This window comes from Ranitomeya variabilis, chromosome 5, assembly GCF_051348905.1.
Source record: "Ranitomeya variabilis isolate aRanVar5 chromosome 5, aRanVar5.hap1, whole genome shotgun sequence".
NCBI lineage: Eukaryota > Metazoa > Chordata > Amphibia > Anura > Dendrobatidae > Ranitomeya > Ranitomeya variabilis.
In genome coordinates, this window is record NC_135236.1 from 478,596,058 (window position 1) to 478,612,499 (window position 16,442).

Sequence of the window (16,442 nt, forward strand, 5' to 3'; positions counted from 1 at the left end):
AGCTAATGCTCTCTTTATCAATGCTGCAGCCAGTGATTGTCTGCAGTAGTCACATGTCTGTATGACCGGATTAGGAGGTACAGAGCCAGTTTCTGTACATCCTAAGTTTGTAGACAAGAGGAAATGGACTCTGCACACATCAGAGCATGCCTACATCAGTTTTCTCACAGAAGTCAATTAACTTATCCAATTTATTGTACTATGCTCTTGTAATCTAGCTGCTGTAAAGCTTATTACTCAATGTTGCAATGGCCGCTTCCAAAATCTAATCATTAACAGAACAGAGAAAAAAAATCCAAAATCAGAAAATAAGAACAAACTGGAAAAAAAACTCAATTAGAAAAATACTTATCATTCAAGCCCGGTCATGAGTTTGGAAGTCATAGGGAGGACCACAGCTTCTCCCTATGTTCAGATTGTTGTACAAACCATGTTTTGTCTAAAATGCTGTAGAATTTCAAAGTACAACATAGTTGTACAGTATGTAATAAGAGAGACTGCTGGTATTTCATGTTCGGGCAACATAAATCTACTATAGTCTGTGTCTTTGAAGGGGATTTGGAGGTGTGTGCCAGAAAAACAGACCTCTGTTTGTTAAGAACAAACCGTGTCACTTTTAGATTTATAAAGGGTCAGGACTAGTGTTTAAATTAGTAGAAATGGGACATCTATATATATATATATATATATATATATATATATATATATATATATATATATACATACACACACACACACACACGCGCGCGTGCTACCACCTGGGAGGCTTTTTAATGGCTCCTACTTATCAGTATATGCAGAGTGCACTCCTACCAAGTTTCACTATACAGATAACCGTGACAAAGGCCAATATAGGCCAAAACATTGGGTTCTGTTATTTTTCCCATAAGTGATTATAATAATCGCACAATATTTCTGCAAGATATCCAGTATGTGCTGAGGGCTTTTCTTTTAGCTGATTTGACGCTTTTCCTGACGGCACCACTACCTAGGATTGCTACTCCCCTGATCTATATTTATTACATATATATATATATATATATATATATATATATATATATATATATATATATATATATATAATATATAAAGCTGAATGTGTGTATGTATGTGTGTATGTATGTCCGGGATTGGCATCTGAACCGTCGCAGCTACAGCCACAAAATTTTGCACAGTCACACGTCTGGACTCCGAGAGCATCATAGGCTATGTTGTGAGGTGAAATTTTAACCCCGCGATTTCCAATTCACCAAACAATTTTGCCCCTATCTACATAATGAGGAAAAAGTGAAAGGAAAAGTGTTGGAGGCGTCGCAGCTACAGGCACAAAATTTTGCACAGTCACACGTCTGGACTCCGAGAGCGTCATAGGCTATGTTGTGAGGTGAAATTTTAACCCCGCGATTTCCAATTCACCAAACAATTTTGCCCCTATCTACATAATGGGGAAAAAGTGAAAGGAAAAGTGTTGGAGGCGTCGCAGCTACAGGCACAAAATTTTGCACAGTCACACGTCTGGACCCCGAGAGCGTCAAAGCTATGTTGTGAGGTGAAATTTTAACCCCGCGCTTTCCAATTCACCAAACAATTTTGCCCCTATCTACATAACGGGGAAAAAATGAAAGGAAAAGTGTTGGAGGCAAATTAACAGCTGCCAGATGTGAACAAGGGGGACTTAAAGAATGAGAGCGATGGCGCCAAAGAGTATATACTGTACAGTTGCTAAGGTGGGGCCCTGACATGGGATAATCACCACACCACCACGGGGATATGAACACACACACAAAATGCGCCACACACTACCACGTGCTCGAACACATATACCACCCTCAGCGCACATTTCACCACACATACACCAACCTCGCCACATAAAAGTTGAAACACAAAAGTCGCCGCTCAAAACTCGCCATGTGCAAAACTCTCCACATGCAAAACTCGCCACACGTGCAAGACTCACCTCATGGAAAACTCGCCACACGCAAAACTTGCACACGCGGAAAAATTGCCACATGCACAAAAGTTGCAACACATGCAAAAGTTGCCTCACACAAAACTTGCACATACTCAAAAGGCACCACACATAAAACTCGCCAAGCGCAAAACTCGCCATGCCCAAAACTTGCTGCACACAACTTGCTACACTAACCTGTCACATGCAACTCGACACACAAAAAGTTGCTACACGCATGTCGCCACACAAAACATCTCACAAAAGTCGCTACATGCATGTCGCCACACGCAACTCAACACACACAACTTGACACACGAAACTCGCCCTAAAACACACACAAGTCTGGTATTATCCTTCAAAAATAAAAATCTGATTAATAAGCTGACAAACTACAAGAGCAACAAATGTACCATATAGGAATCCGGCAGCTGTCAGTTACATGACCAGTCTATTATGTGTATGTGTGAGCTAATATATAATGCCAGGGGGTGGGCTTACTGTTGGCTGGGGATTTATCAGGCTGCCAATTTAGCTTACAAATACTGAGGTAAAAATACTGACCAAATAACGTGTGAACAAGGTCTAATACAGGAGGAGATGACATACAGATATATACTATATACAGGAGGAGATGACACACAGGTATATACTATTTACAGGGGAGATGACACACAGGTATATACTATATGCAGGAGGAGATGACACACAGATATATACTATATACAGGAGAGATGACACACAGGTATATACTATATAGAGGAGGAGATGACATACAGGTACATACTACATACAGCAGGAGATGACATACAGGTATATACTATATACAGAAGGAGATGACACACAGGTATATACTATATACAGGAGCAGATTACCTACAGGTATATAGTATATACAGGAGGAGATGACATACAGGTATATACTATATACAGGAGGAGATGACACACAGCAGGTATATACTATATACAGGGGAGATGACATACAGGTATATACTATATACAGGAGATGACATACAGGTGTATACTATATATAAGGGAGATGACAAACATGTATATACTGAGTTGAAAATGAGAGGTGTGAGGTGAAAATGAAAAGGTGTGAGTGCAAAATGAGAGGAGTGAGGGAAAATAGTGGAGTGATCGGAAAATGACAGATGTGAGGTCGAAATGACAAGTGTTAGGGGGGAATGAGAGGAGTGAGGGGGGAAATAAGAGGAGTGAGGGGGAAAATGAGAGGTGTGAGGGAGAAAATGAGAGATGTGAGGGGGAAAATGAAAGATGTGATGGGGAAAATGAGAGGCGTGATGGGAAAATAAGAGAAGTGAGGTGCTATAACTAACCACAGATACTTACTATGCCCAGGCAACGCCGGGCTCTTCAGCTAGCTTAGATTTACAATCTCCATGCTTTTCTCATGGTCAACTTTATGTGGCCTGTTCAAGAGTTGGAACAGCCAAAAATCTGTTTGTCTTTGCACCTGAAGGAAAAACTCAGAATGTCGTTTATCAAAAGGCTCTCGAATAAGTAGTAGAAGATTACTTCACATTACTTGGCCAATTTAGTTAAATCTGTGTGGAATATCTCTGGTGTTGAAATATATGTTGTAAAATGCTTCTATTAGCTTAGTTTTTGACTTTTGATAATTACATTTCTATCTATTTGTTTTGTGTTTTTTTTGTGCAGAATAAATTTTTGTTAACACATTCTACTTTGCTAACAGCAGTTATTACCCCGGGCGAAGCCGGGTAGTACAGCTAGTATATATATATATATATATATATATATATATATATATATATATATTGACACTACCATTTAAAAGTTTAGGGTCACTTAGAAATTTCTTTATTTTTGAAAGAGAAGCACAGTTTTTTTCCAATGAAGCTTACATTAAATGATTCAGAAATACACTCTATAGATTGTTAATGTGGTAAATGACTATTCTAGCTGCAAACGTCTGGTTTGTAATGCAGTATCTTCATATGCGTATAGAGGCCCATTTCCAACAACCATCACTCCAGTGTTCTTATGGTACTTTGTGTTTGCAAACTGTGTAAGAAGGCAAATGGATGGTTAGAATACCCTTGAAAACTATTGTGCAAGTATGTTAGCATAGCTGAAAACAGTTTGGCTGATAAGACAACCTATAAACCTGACCTTCCTTTGAGCTAGTTGAGAATCTGGAGCATTACATTTGTTGGTTCCATTAAACTCTCAAAATGGCCAGAAAAAAAAGAACTTTCATGAGAAACTCGACAGTCTATTCTTGTTCTTAGAAATGAAGGCTATTCCATGCCAGAAATTGCCAAGAAGCTGAAGAGTTCCTACAACGGTGTGTACTACTTCCTTCAGAGGAGAGCACAAACAGGTTCTAACCAGAGAAGAAAGAGAAGTGGGAGGCCCCGTTGCAGAATTGAGCAACAAAACAAGTACATTAGAGTATGTAGTTTGAGAAATCGAAGCCTCACAGATCCTCAACTGGCAGCTTCATTAAACAGTACACACAAAACGCCAGTGTCAACGTCTACAGTGAAGAGGTGACTCCAGGATGCTGGCTTTCAGGGCAGAGTGGCAAAAAAAAGCCATATCTGAGACTGGCTAATAAAAGGAAAAGATTAATATGGGCAAAAGAACACAGACATTGGACAGAGGAAGATTGGAAAAAAAGTGTTATGGACAGACAAATCCAAGTTTGAGGTGTTTGGATCACACAGAAGAACATTTGTGAGATGCAGAACAACTGAAAAGATGCTGGAAGAGTTCCTGACGTCATCTGTCAAGCATGGTAGAGGTAATGTGATGGTCTGGGGTTGCTTTGGTGCTGGTAAAGTGGGAGATTTGTACAAGGTAAAAGGGATTTTGAATAAGGAAGGCTATCACTCCATTTTGCAACGCCATGCCATACCCTGTAGACAGCGCTTGATTGGAGCCAATTTCATCCTACAACAGGACAACGACCCAAAGCACACCTACAAATTACACAAGAACTATTTAGGGAAGAAGCAGGCAGCTGGTATTCTATCTGTAATGGAGTGGTCAGTGCAGTCACCCCCATTGACCTGTTGTTGGAGCAGCTTGACCGTATGGAACGCAAAAAGTGCCCATCAAGCCAAACCAACTTGTATGAGGAGCTTCTGGAAGTACAGGGTGAAATTTCTCCAGATTACCTCAGCAAATTAACTGCTAGAATGCCAAAGGTCTGCAATGCTGTGATTGCTGCAAAGGGAGCATTCTTTGACAAAAGCTAAGTTTGAAGGAGAAAATTATTATTTCAAGTACAAATCTTTTTTTTGAACCTTGTTAATGTCTGGACTAGATTTTCAATTCATTTGGCAACTAATTTGATTAATAAAGTATGAGTTGTCATGGAAAACACAAAATTGTCCTGGTGACCCTAAACTTTACCTTATCTATATATATATATATATATATATATATATATATATATATATATATATATATATATATATATATATATATATATACAATGCCTACAAGTAGTATTCAACCCCCTGCAGATTTAGCAGGTTTAATAAGATGCAAATAAGTTAGAGCCTTCAAACAAGAGCAGGATTTATTAACAGATGCATAAATCTTACAAACCAAAAAGTTTTGTTGCTCAGTTAAATTTTTATAAATTTTAAACATAAAAGTGTGGGTCAATTATTATTCAACCCCTAGGTTTAATATTTTGTGGAATAACCTTTGTTTGCAATTACAGCTAATAATCGTCTTTTATAAGACCTGATCAGGCCGGCACAGGTCTCTGGAGTTATCTTGGCCCACTCCTCCATGCAGATCTTCTCCAAGTTATCTAGGTTCTTTGGGTGTCTCATGTGGACTTTAATCTTGAGCTCCTTCCACAAGTTTTCAATTGGGTTAAGGTCAGGAGACTGACTAGGCCACTGCAACACCTTGATTTTTTGCCTCTTGAACCAGGCCTTGGTTTTCTTGGCTGTGTGCTTTGGGTCGTTGTCTTGTTGGAAGATGAAATGATGACCCATCTTAAGATCCTTGATGGAGGAGCGGAGGTTCTTGGCCAAAATCTCCAGGTAGGCCGTGCTATCCATCTTCCCATGGATGCGGACCAGATGGCCAGGCCCCTTGGCTGAGAAACAGCCCCACAGCATGATGCTGCCACCACCATGCTTGACTGTAGGGATGGTATTCTTGGGGTCGTATGCAGTGCCATCCAGTCTCCAAACGTCACGTGTGGTAGGCACCAAAGATCTCGATCTTGGTCTCATCAGACCAGAGAACCTTGAACCAGTCAGTCTCAGAGTCCTCCAAGTGATCATGAGCAAACTGTAGACGAGCCTTGACATGACGCTTTGAAAGTAAAGGTACCTTACGGGCTCGTCTGGAACGGAGACCATTGCGGTGGAGTACGTTACTTATGGTATTGACTGAAACCAATGTCCCCACTGCCATGAGATCTTCCCGGAGCTCCTTCCTTGTTGTCCTTGGGTTAGCCTTGACTCTTCGGACAAGCCTGGCCTCGGCACGGGAGGAAACTTTCAAAGGCTGTCCAGGCCATGGAAGGCTAACAGTAGTTCCATAAGCCTTCCACTTCCGGATGATGCTCCCAACAGAGGAGACAGGTAGGCCCAACTCCTTGGAAAGGGTTTTGTACCCCTTGCCAGCCTTGTGACCCTCCACGATCTTGTCTCTGATGGCCTTGGAATGCTCCTTTGTCTTTCCCATGTTGACCATGTATGAGTGCTGTTCACAAGTTTGGGGAGGGTCTTAAATAGTCAGAAAAGGCTGGAAAAAGAGATAATTAATCCAAACATGTGAAGCTCATTGTTCTTTGTGCCTGAACTACTTCTTAATACTTTAGGGGAACCAAACAGAATTCTGGTGGGTTGAGGGGTTGAATAATAAATGACCCTCTGAAAAGACTTTTCACAATTTAAAAAAAAAAATAAACAAAGAAATAACATTCTTTTTTGCTGCAGTGCATTTCACACTTCCAGGCTGATCTACAGTCCAAATGTCACAATGCCAAGTTAATTCCAAATGTGTAAACCTGCTAAATCTGCAGGGGGTTGAATACTACTTGTAGGCACTGTATATATAAATATAATATTTCTAAAAAAAAATAAAGATAACACTAAAACACCACATCCTTGATAATACCACTGAATGAAATATTCCAGTTGCAAATCTTTATTCATTACATAGCGGAATGCGCTGTGAACAATAAAACATACAGATGATCACTATAAATCAAAATTAATATCCCATACTATCAATATTCATGGAAGGTAGTGGTTGGCTAGATCTGTGGAGAATGCACCGTCCTGACATGAGAGAATTCACCAGTCATTCATCTGTTAGACGTACTCTGTCCCGATTGGATTACATATTTGGATTCAGTAACCTAGCGGTGTGGGTGGGAGAGGTGAAACATGGGAACAGGGGTATTTCAGATCATAGCCCGGTAATAATTAAACTTAGGTTCGGCCAAGCAAAGCATAGCTTTGTTTGGAAGTTAAACCCATTCTGGCTGACGAAGATAGGCCCCAATGACAGGACCATAGACCAATTGGAGTGCTTTGTCTCGTCCCACCCTGAGCCGCAAAATATTAATGTGTTTTGGGATGCCCTCAAGGCATATTTGAGTGTGTTTCTATCCTCCACAATATCTTACATTAAACAAGTGACTTCACAAGAGGATGATGTAATGGAAAAGCGTTTGAGGGACTGAGAAGCAGCTTATATAGCTAATCAAACAAATGAGAACAGAGCTGAGTGGTTGCACTCATAGATTATATAATCAATATGCAGACACTAAATCTAAGGGTAAACTGTTCTTTACTCGACAGGCATATTTTGAACTGGGAAATCAATCCAGTTAGCTTTTAGCATTTATGGTACGCCAACATAATACATCTAATACTATACTTAAAATTCGGAAATCAGACGGTTCAACATTGACTTCGACAGACGAAATACTGCAATGTTTTCATGATTACTGCAAAACGTTACATAGATCCAAGGGGTATTTTAGTACTTTGGATTGCCTTAACTATTTATCAGACATAAGAGTTTCCCACACTGAGTCCCACTCAACAAGCCTTTCTAGACGCAGATTTTACTCTTGAGGAGATAAATAAAGCTAGCGGGTATGGCTTCAGGATGGATTCCCCATAGAAATGTATAGGAAATAGAGATATTTTAGCACCACTCCTTCTGAAGGTGTTTCAGGGGATTTGGGAGGTTTCTCTACCAGAAAGATCCCCTAGAATGTGGATCATATCGCCCTATATCATTGGTAAACGTGGACTATAAAATTTTTGCTAAAATTCTGGCCACTAGGTTAAACTTGGTGATATTAGAAATGTTTTCAATGAAGATTGCGCCTTCTGGAACGTACGCACTGAAGTGCCTTCCCTGTACCAAGATGGCGAAAAATGAGCTTCCGGATGCGATTGCGCAATACTGGAACTCTTCATTTGTTCTTCCTTTTCCTGACATGCACATTGTAACAATTAGGAAGCCGTTTTTGGCGCAATGTGTTATGAATAAATGGGGTGAGTCTTGTGCTATGATTGTTAACAGCTGGCATTAATAATCAATGATGTTTGTTTGTAAATTGACTGTACTGTATGGAATATTACGCCGGCGCACCATGTCCCGGAAGTATTTAGCTGTGTTCTGGGACATTAGTGCGCATGCACACTAATGCTTTTCGGCTTTGCCCGCAGTTGGGCAAAGCATACTGCGCGTGCGCAAGGCAAGATTGGACAGCGAATCAACTTCAAGTCAATATTGCGGGCAGCGTGCAGCCAGCGGGAAAGGAAGGGGTGAATAAAACACCCCAAAACACCGCCCATCGGACCGAAAAAAGGTCCCCCCAAATTCAGGTGACAGGTTCCCTTTAAATACTTAGGAATAAATGTGCTAAAGTGCAGTAGACTTGATCTGCAACTTAATATTCACCCGCTGCTGGACTGGTCAAGCACAAATTCGCTGTATGGAGTAAACTACCACTATCTGTCTCCGGACATATAAATTTGATTAAAATGATACTGCTTCCGAAGCTTAATTACTCCCTCCAACATAGTGCAGTGCCAGTTCCTAGATCTTTTTTCTCAAGTCTAAACTCATTAACCTCGACCTTTAAATGGGGGAAAGCTAGACCTAAACTCAAATTATTCACCCTACATAGGTCTAAACAAATGGGGGGAGCGGCATTACCAGACTTTTTTTGCATTATTTGGCCAGACAGAACAGGGCTCTGGGTAAATGGATTCCCGGGGGTTATTTACCAAATTCAGAGAGCCACCTGGCCCATGCTGCAAAGACTGATTGCCGTTAGGGTTTTTGGAAGCAGATAGACCCAATGCCCCTACATTACTACCACTACTTCGGTTAGCAAGTTCAGCAAACAGGCAAAAAAGGTGGTCCACTTTGATGGCATTATAGCCAAAATGCCATTATGGAATAATATGTACTTCCCGGGGCTATTAATTCACCAGTCTGCTCAATTCTGGACCTCACATGGTGTCTACTCGGTTAATGATTTATATGATCAAGGCAATCTAATGTCCTTTGAACAATTGCAAATCAAGTATTATAAAATTAATATCCCATGGAGGTCTTGATTGCAATGATACTCAAAATCAGAAATGCCTCAAAAAAAGGAAATGATGCTCAGTAGTGTGTGTGGCTTCCAAATGCATGCATGTCCTCCCTATAAGGCCTGGGCATGCACCTCCTCTCAGACCTGGATTAAAGAATCAGTCAACTCCTGGACAGTCTATGGTGCAACATGGGGTTGGTGAATGGAACGAGACATGATATCCCAGATGTGCTTGATTTTATTGAGGTCTGGAGAACAGGCAGGTCAGTCTATAGCATCAATGCCTTCATCATGCAGGAACTGCTGCTGACACACTTCAGCCTGAGGTTTAGCATTGTCATGCATCAGAAGGAACCAGGGCCCAGTGCACTTGCATATGGTCTCACAATAGGTCTGTGGATCTCATCTTGGTACCTAATGGCAGTTGGGGTAGCTCTGGCTAGCACATGGAGGACTGGGTATCCCTCCAAAGAAATGCCTCTACATACCATTAATGACCCACTGCCAAACCGGTCATGCTGTAGGATGTTGCAGACAGAAGAGCTTTCTCCACATTGTCTCCAGACTTTGTTACGTAGGTCACATGTGCTCAGTGTGAATTTGCACTCATCTGTGAAGAGTACAGGGTGCAAATGTCGAATTTGCCAATCTGGTGTTCTCTGGTATTGCCCTGCACGGTGTTGGGCTGTAAGCACAACACCCACTTGTGGACATCAGACCCTCATACCACCCTCATGGAGTCTGCTTCTGACAGTTTGAGCAGACACATGGATGTTAGTGGCCTGCTGGAAGTCATTTTGCAGGGCTCTGGCACTGCTCCTCCTTACACAAAGGAAGAGGTAGCGATCCTGATGCTGGGTTGCTGTCTTTCTATGGCCCCCATTCACGTTAATCCACGTTAATCTGAGGCAAAAAGGGCGCGTGCGCAGATGGAGATCGCGGCGGCCATTTTCCTGAAGTCCCGGGCAGCAGAGCGCTCCATCTGCGCAGGCGCGGCCACAGGAAAGATGGCCGCGCCCACCGGTAAACAGCTGAATAGCGAAGACCGCGCCGTTATTCATCTCCTGGGCAGTGGATCTTCTTTGGACATGCGCACACCACTACGCCACCAACGTAATGATGTGCAGGATCCTGGGGGACAAACAGCGCTGTGACCACGCCCATCCGACCTGACCCACTTGAGTGACAGCAGAAAACGGACACTTCACAAAGGTATTTGGGCAGCCTAACGGGGGTGTAAAGGCACCAAAGAGGCACTAATGTAAAGCCCAGCTCTGTCCCTATTTCACACTATTTTTATCTAATTTTTAAAAAACGGGGTGGTAGGTTCCCTTTAAAGGGGATTTTCAATTCTTTAATCTGATTCTTCATAGTAGTGTTAAAAATAAAATAAACCGTTACTACTAACCCATTTTAGGTCTATTGCTGTGTTTCCACCACTGCATTCTTAACTGTGCTCAGGCTACAACATTGATGTCACATCTACAGCGCTGCAGTCAATCACTCAGCACAGAAACTGATGCCATCTACATTGGGAGAGCTGATTAGCCCAGTGATTGGCTGCAGCGCCATCAACATGATGTCACCACTACAGTCAACCTGTACACAATCTACAAAGAAGCAATACAGGGCCAAAGCTGGATACAGAAGGGGTGAGTACCAGCTGACTTTATTATTTTTAACACAGCCATGAAAAATTAGTTAAAAAAGTTGAATTGGGAAAACTCATTTAGGATGGAGAATTGGGCAATATACTGTAAGACAGACTGAAGGGATGCCATTTAAAACACCACCCCAAAGTTTTTGTTTTATTGAAGTGCTGGAGTGGTGTTACTAATCTAAGTAACCTGAACTTAGTTTCATACTTACCAGCCGCCATCTTCATCTTTTATTGGTGCCGCACCTATCGCCCTTTGGCAGTCTTTGAGCATCCAGTTGTTTGCTGGAGCAATTTGGAAGTCATAACTCAATGTGAGAATGAGGCTCCCATAGAATTGCATCAAATGCTTGTGACCAGTACTTCTGTCTAGTGTTCAGTCAGATGACTGAGGCGCGAGATCGGAGAGGTGCCGGGAACAGCTGAAGATGGCAGCTGGTAAGATTAGGTGCAAGAAACTTAAATTAAGTAGCACCACTCCAGGGCTGAAATGTAAAAAAAAAAAGAGGATGGAGTGGTGCTTTAAAAGGATTTTAGTGTATCCAATTTGCTTAAACAAACTCAGCTGTTCTCTTCAAAACTGGGGTGGAAGTGTACTGACAGCAGGGAAAAGCTTGGAAGCGTTCATTCCATTTCATTCATTTCCGCCTGCATTATTAATCACATCTAGCTTAATGTAAAATTGGAGATACATTTTGAAACGTTCAGACCTTTATGATGGGTCTACTGATTACTTTTTACTACTACATCATGGCTCTACAGATAGCCTGAGTAATAATAATTATTTAAAGAAAAACTGTCACCCCAAAAATGGCCCATAATCTGCGGCCACCACCATCAGGGGCTTATCTACCGCATTCTGTAATGCAGTAGATAAGCCCCCGATGTATCCTGAAAGATAAGAAAAACAGATAATATTATACTCACCCAGGGGCAGTCCGGTCCGATGGGCGTCGCGATCCGGGTCCGGCACCTCCCATCTTCATATGATGTCATCCTTTCCTTGTCTTCTTGCTGCCGGAGCCGCGGCAAGAAGACAAGAGGACGACATCATATGAAGATGGGAGGCGCCGGACCGAACCGGGACCGCCCCTGGGTGAGTATAATCTAACTTGCCTTTCTTATCTTTCAGGATACATCGGGGGCTTATCAACAGCATTACAGAATCTATATATCTACTATATAATTGTCTAAGGGTCACTTCCGTCTGTCTGTCTGTCCTTCTGTCTGTCTGTCACGGATATTCATTGGTCGCGGCCTCTGTCTGTCATGGAAATCCAAGTCGCTGATTGGTTGCGGCAAAACGGCCACAACCAATCAGCGACGGGCACAGTCTGGCGGCAAAATGGCAGCTCCTTACTCCCCGCAGTCAGTGCCCGCCGCCCTCTCCATACTCCCCTCCAGTCAGCGCTCACACAGGGTTAATGGCAGCGGTAACAGACCGCGTTATGCCGCGGGTAACGCACTCCGTTACCGCTGCTATTAACCCTGTGTGACCAACTTTTTACTATTGATGCTGCCTATGCAGCATCAATAGTAAACAGATCTAATGTTAAAAAAAATTAAAAAAATAGTTATATACTCACCGTCCGTCGGCCCCTCGGATCCAGAACTGGCCTTTCCCGCTCCTCGCGACGCCCCGGTGACCGCTCCATGCATTGCGGTCTCACGAGATGATGACGTAGCGGTCTCGCGAGACCGCTACGTCATCATCTCGTGAGACTGCAATGCACTCTTGGGATCGGAGCGCGCGAGGAGCATCGGTAAACGCTTCGCCTGGATCCGGGGCCAACGGAAGGTGAGTATACAACTATTTTTTATTTTAATTCTTTTTTAAACAGGGATATGATGCCCATATTGCTATATACTGCGTGGGCTATGCAATATACTACGTGGGCTGTGCAATATACTGCGTGGGCTGTGCAATATACTACGTGGGCTGTGCAATATACTACGTGGGCTGTGCAATGTACTACGTGGGCTGTGCAATGTACTATGTGGGCTGTGCAATGTACTGCGTGGGCTGTGCTATATATTACATGGGCTGTGCAATATACTATGTGGGCTGTGTTATACACTACGTGGCCTGTGTTATACACTACGTGGGCTGTGTTATACACTACGTGGGCTGTGTTATACACAACGTGGGCTGTGTTATACACTACGTGGCCTGTGTTATATACTGCGTGCGTGTGTTATACACTACGTGGGCTATGTTATACACAACGTGGGCTGTGTTATACACTACGTTGGCTGTGTTATATACTGCGTGCGTGGGCTTTTATAAACAACGTGGCTGTGTTATATGCTATGTGGGCTCTAATACACCCCGTGGGCTGTGCTATATACTACGTGGCTGTGCTATATACTCCGTGGGCTGTGTTATATACTACGTGGCTGTGCTATATACTCCGTGGGTTGTGCTATATACTCCGTGGGCTGTGCTATATACTATGTGGCTGTGCTATATACTACGTGGCTGTGCTATATACTACGTGGCTGTGCTATTTACTACGTGGGCTGTTATATACTACATGGCCGGCCGCAAACAATCAGCGACAGGCGCAGTCCGGCTGCGAATAGGCGCGGGATTTGAACTACGCTTCGCTAATTGGTCGTGGCCGGCCGAATACTGTGTATTCAATGTATTCTTCTAAAATCTTCATAAATAAACTACATACATATTCTAGAATACCCGATGCGTTAGAATCGGGCTACCATATAGTATATATAAAATTGTCTAGGGGTTACTTCCATCTGTTTGTTTGTAACTTCCATAACGGAAATCCTGGGTCGCTGATTGGTCGCAGCTGGCCGGCCGCGACCAATCAGCAATATTGGGGCAGGATTTAAACACCGCTTCACTTTTTACTATTGATGCTGCCTATGCAGCATTAATAGTAAAAACATATATTAAAAATAATAATTAAAAAAAAACATTATATTCTCACCTTCTGACGTCCGCGGCACCCTTTCCCGCTCCTCGCGATGCTCCGGTTCCAAGAATGCATTGCGGCAATGACTCGAGATCATGTAGCGGTCTCGCGAGATGATGACGTAGCGGCCTCGCGAGACCGCTACATGATCACGGGTTATTGCCGAAAGTGTTATGACCCCAATGGCAGAGGGTCTCAGAAATAATTACTAAGTCTGCAAACACAAAAAACCAGCTCATAGGGCAGTGGTAACTGAGCTGACCATATATCTAATCCTAGCACCACAAATAGCAGTAGCCGCGGAACGTGCCTACGTTGGTTCTAGACGTCTCGCGCCAGCCGGAGAACTAACTAACCCTAGAAGGGAAAAGAAAGACCTTTCATGCCTCCAGAGAAAAGACCCCAAAAGTTGGATACAAGCCCCCAAAAAATAATAACGGTGAGGTAAGAGGAAAAGACCAGGGTGGATTGATTTAAATCACGCCGATTTAAATCATGATTTAAATCACGATTTAAATCAAAAGATTTTTTTCTATTTAAATCGGATCGATTTAAATCATGATTTTAATCATGATTTAAATCACTGATTTAAATCAAAAGGTTTTTTTTAATATAAATCACGATTAAAATGAGAAGTGAGAGCAGTGCGCATGTGCGCCCATAGTTACACGGACGAAACTAGGGGCAACGATCTAACGCCAGGGTGAGGGGGGGACCCCAAAGTAAGTAAAAATCTTTTTTGTTTTACTATATGGCAATAGGTAGGTGTTTAAAAGCAGCATGTCTTAATTGTATAAACTATTAATAGCCTCCACATTTTGTTCATACTGCCCCTTTAATTCCACACTTCTAGCTTGGTTTCACTTTTGGTTTAGTTTCTTTTTCCATTCAGTTGACATGCCCAAACTTGTTGGATAGTCAGCATCCTACAGAAACCTCTGGAAGAGCATGGCATTGTGAATGTTACACATATACAGCCTTTATTCTACTGAGTTAAACTCAGCTTTATCTCATGATGGAAGAACCTTTGGATGGTAAAATATTTTCCTCAAAAAGCAGTTTACTGAAAAAAATCCGATTTAAATCAAAAAAATCCGATTTAAATCAAAAAAATCCGATTTTTTTGATTTTTTTAAAAAAACATTGATTTTTATCCACCCTGGAAAAGACAAACGTAAGAATGAGCTAGGTATTTAGCAAAGAGAGGCCCACTAGCTAATAGCAGAATATAGTAAGATGACTTATATGGTCAGCAAAAACCCTATCAAAATATCCACGCTGGATATTCAAGAACCCCCGAACCGTCTAACGGCCGGGGGGAGAACACCAGCCCCCTAGAGCTTCCAGCAAGGTCAGGAATCACATTTAGTACAAGCTGGACAAAAATGAGAGCAAGCAAATAACCAAAAAACAAAGAAGCAGGACTTAGCTTAATTTTGCACGAACCACGACCAGCAGACAGGAGCAAACAGAAAGGATCTGATTACAACGATGCCAGGCACTGGACTAAGGATCCAGAAAGCTTATATAGCAACACCCCTGGACTAACGACCCAGGTGGGTGCCAAACTGAGGAAAGACAATCCCAGAGTCATATCACTAGTAACCACAAGAGGGAGCCAAAAAGTCTAATTCACAACAGTACCCCCCCCTTAAGGAGGGGTCACCGAACCCTCACCAAGACCACCAGGGCGATCAGGATGAGCAGCGTGAAAGGCACGAACTAAATCGGCCGCATGCACATCAGAGGCAACCACCCAGGAATTATCCTCCTGACCATAGCCCTTCCACTTGACCAGATACTGAAGCCTCCGTCTGGAGAGATGAGAATCCAAGATCTTCTCCACCACGTACTCCAACTCGCCCTCAACCAACACCGGAGCAGGAGGCTCAACAGAAGGAACCACAGGTACAACGTACCGCTGCAACAAAGACCTATGGAACACGTTGTGAATGGCAAACGACACCGGAAGATCCAAGCGAAAGGACACAGGATTAAGGATTTCCAATATCTTGTAAGGACCGATGAAGCGAGGCTTAAATTTAGGAGAGGAGACCTTCATCGGAACAAATCGAGAAGACAGCCATACCAAATCCCCAACACGAAGTCGGGGACCCACACCGCGGCGGCGGTTGGCAAAACGCTGAGCCTTCTCCTGTGACAACTTTAAGTTGTCCACCACATGATTCCAGATCTGCTGCAACCTATCCACCACAGAATCTACCCCAGGACAGTCAGAAGGCTCCACATGTCCCGAGGAAAAACGAGGGTGGAAACCAGAGTTGCAGAAAAATGGCGAAACCAAAGTAGCGGA

General features: G+C 42.7%; 1 protein-coding gene across 1 annotated transcript in view; it reads right to left on the reverse strand.

Moving 5' to 3' along the window:
• NUAK1 (NUAK family kinase 1) overlaps positions 1-16,442 on the reverse strand; it is a 122,149-nt gene that overhangs the window by 74,117 nt on the left and 31,590 nt on the right. The gene's annotated exons all lie outside the window — the stretch shown is intronic.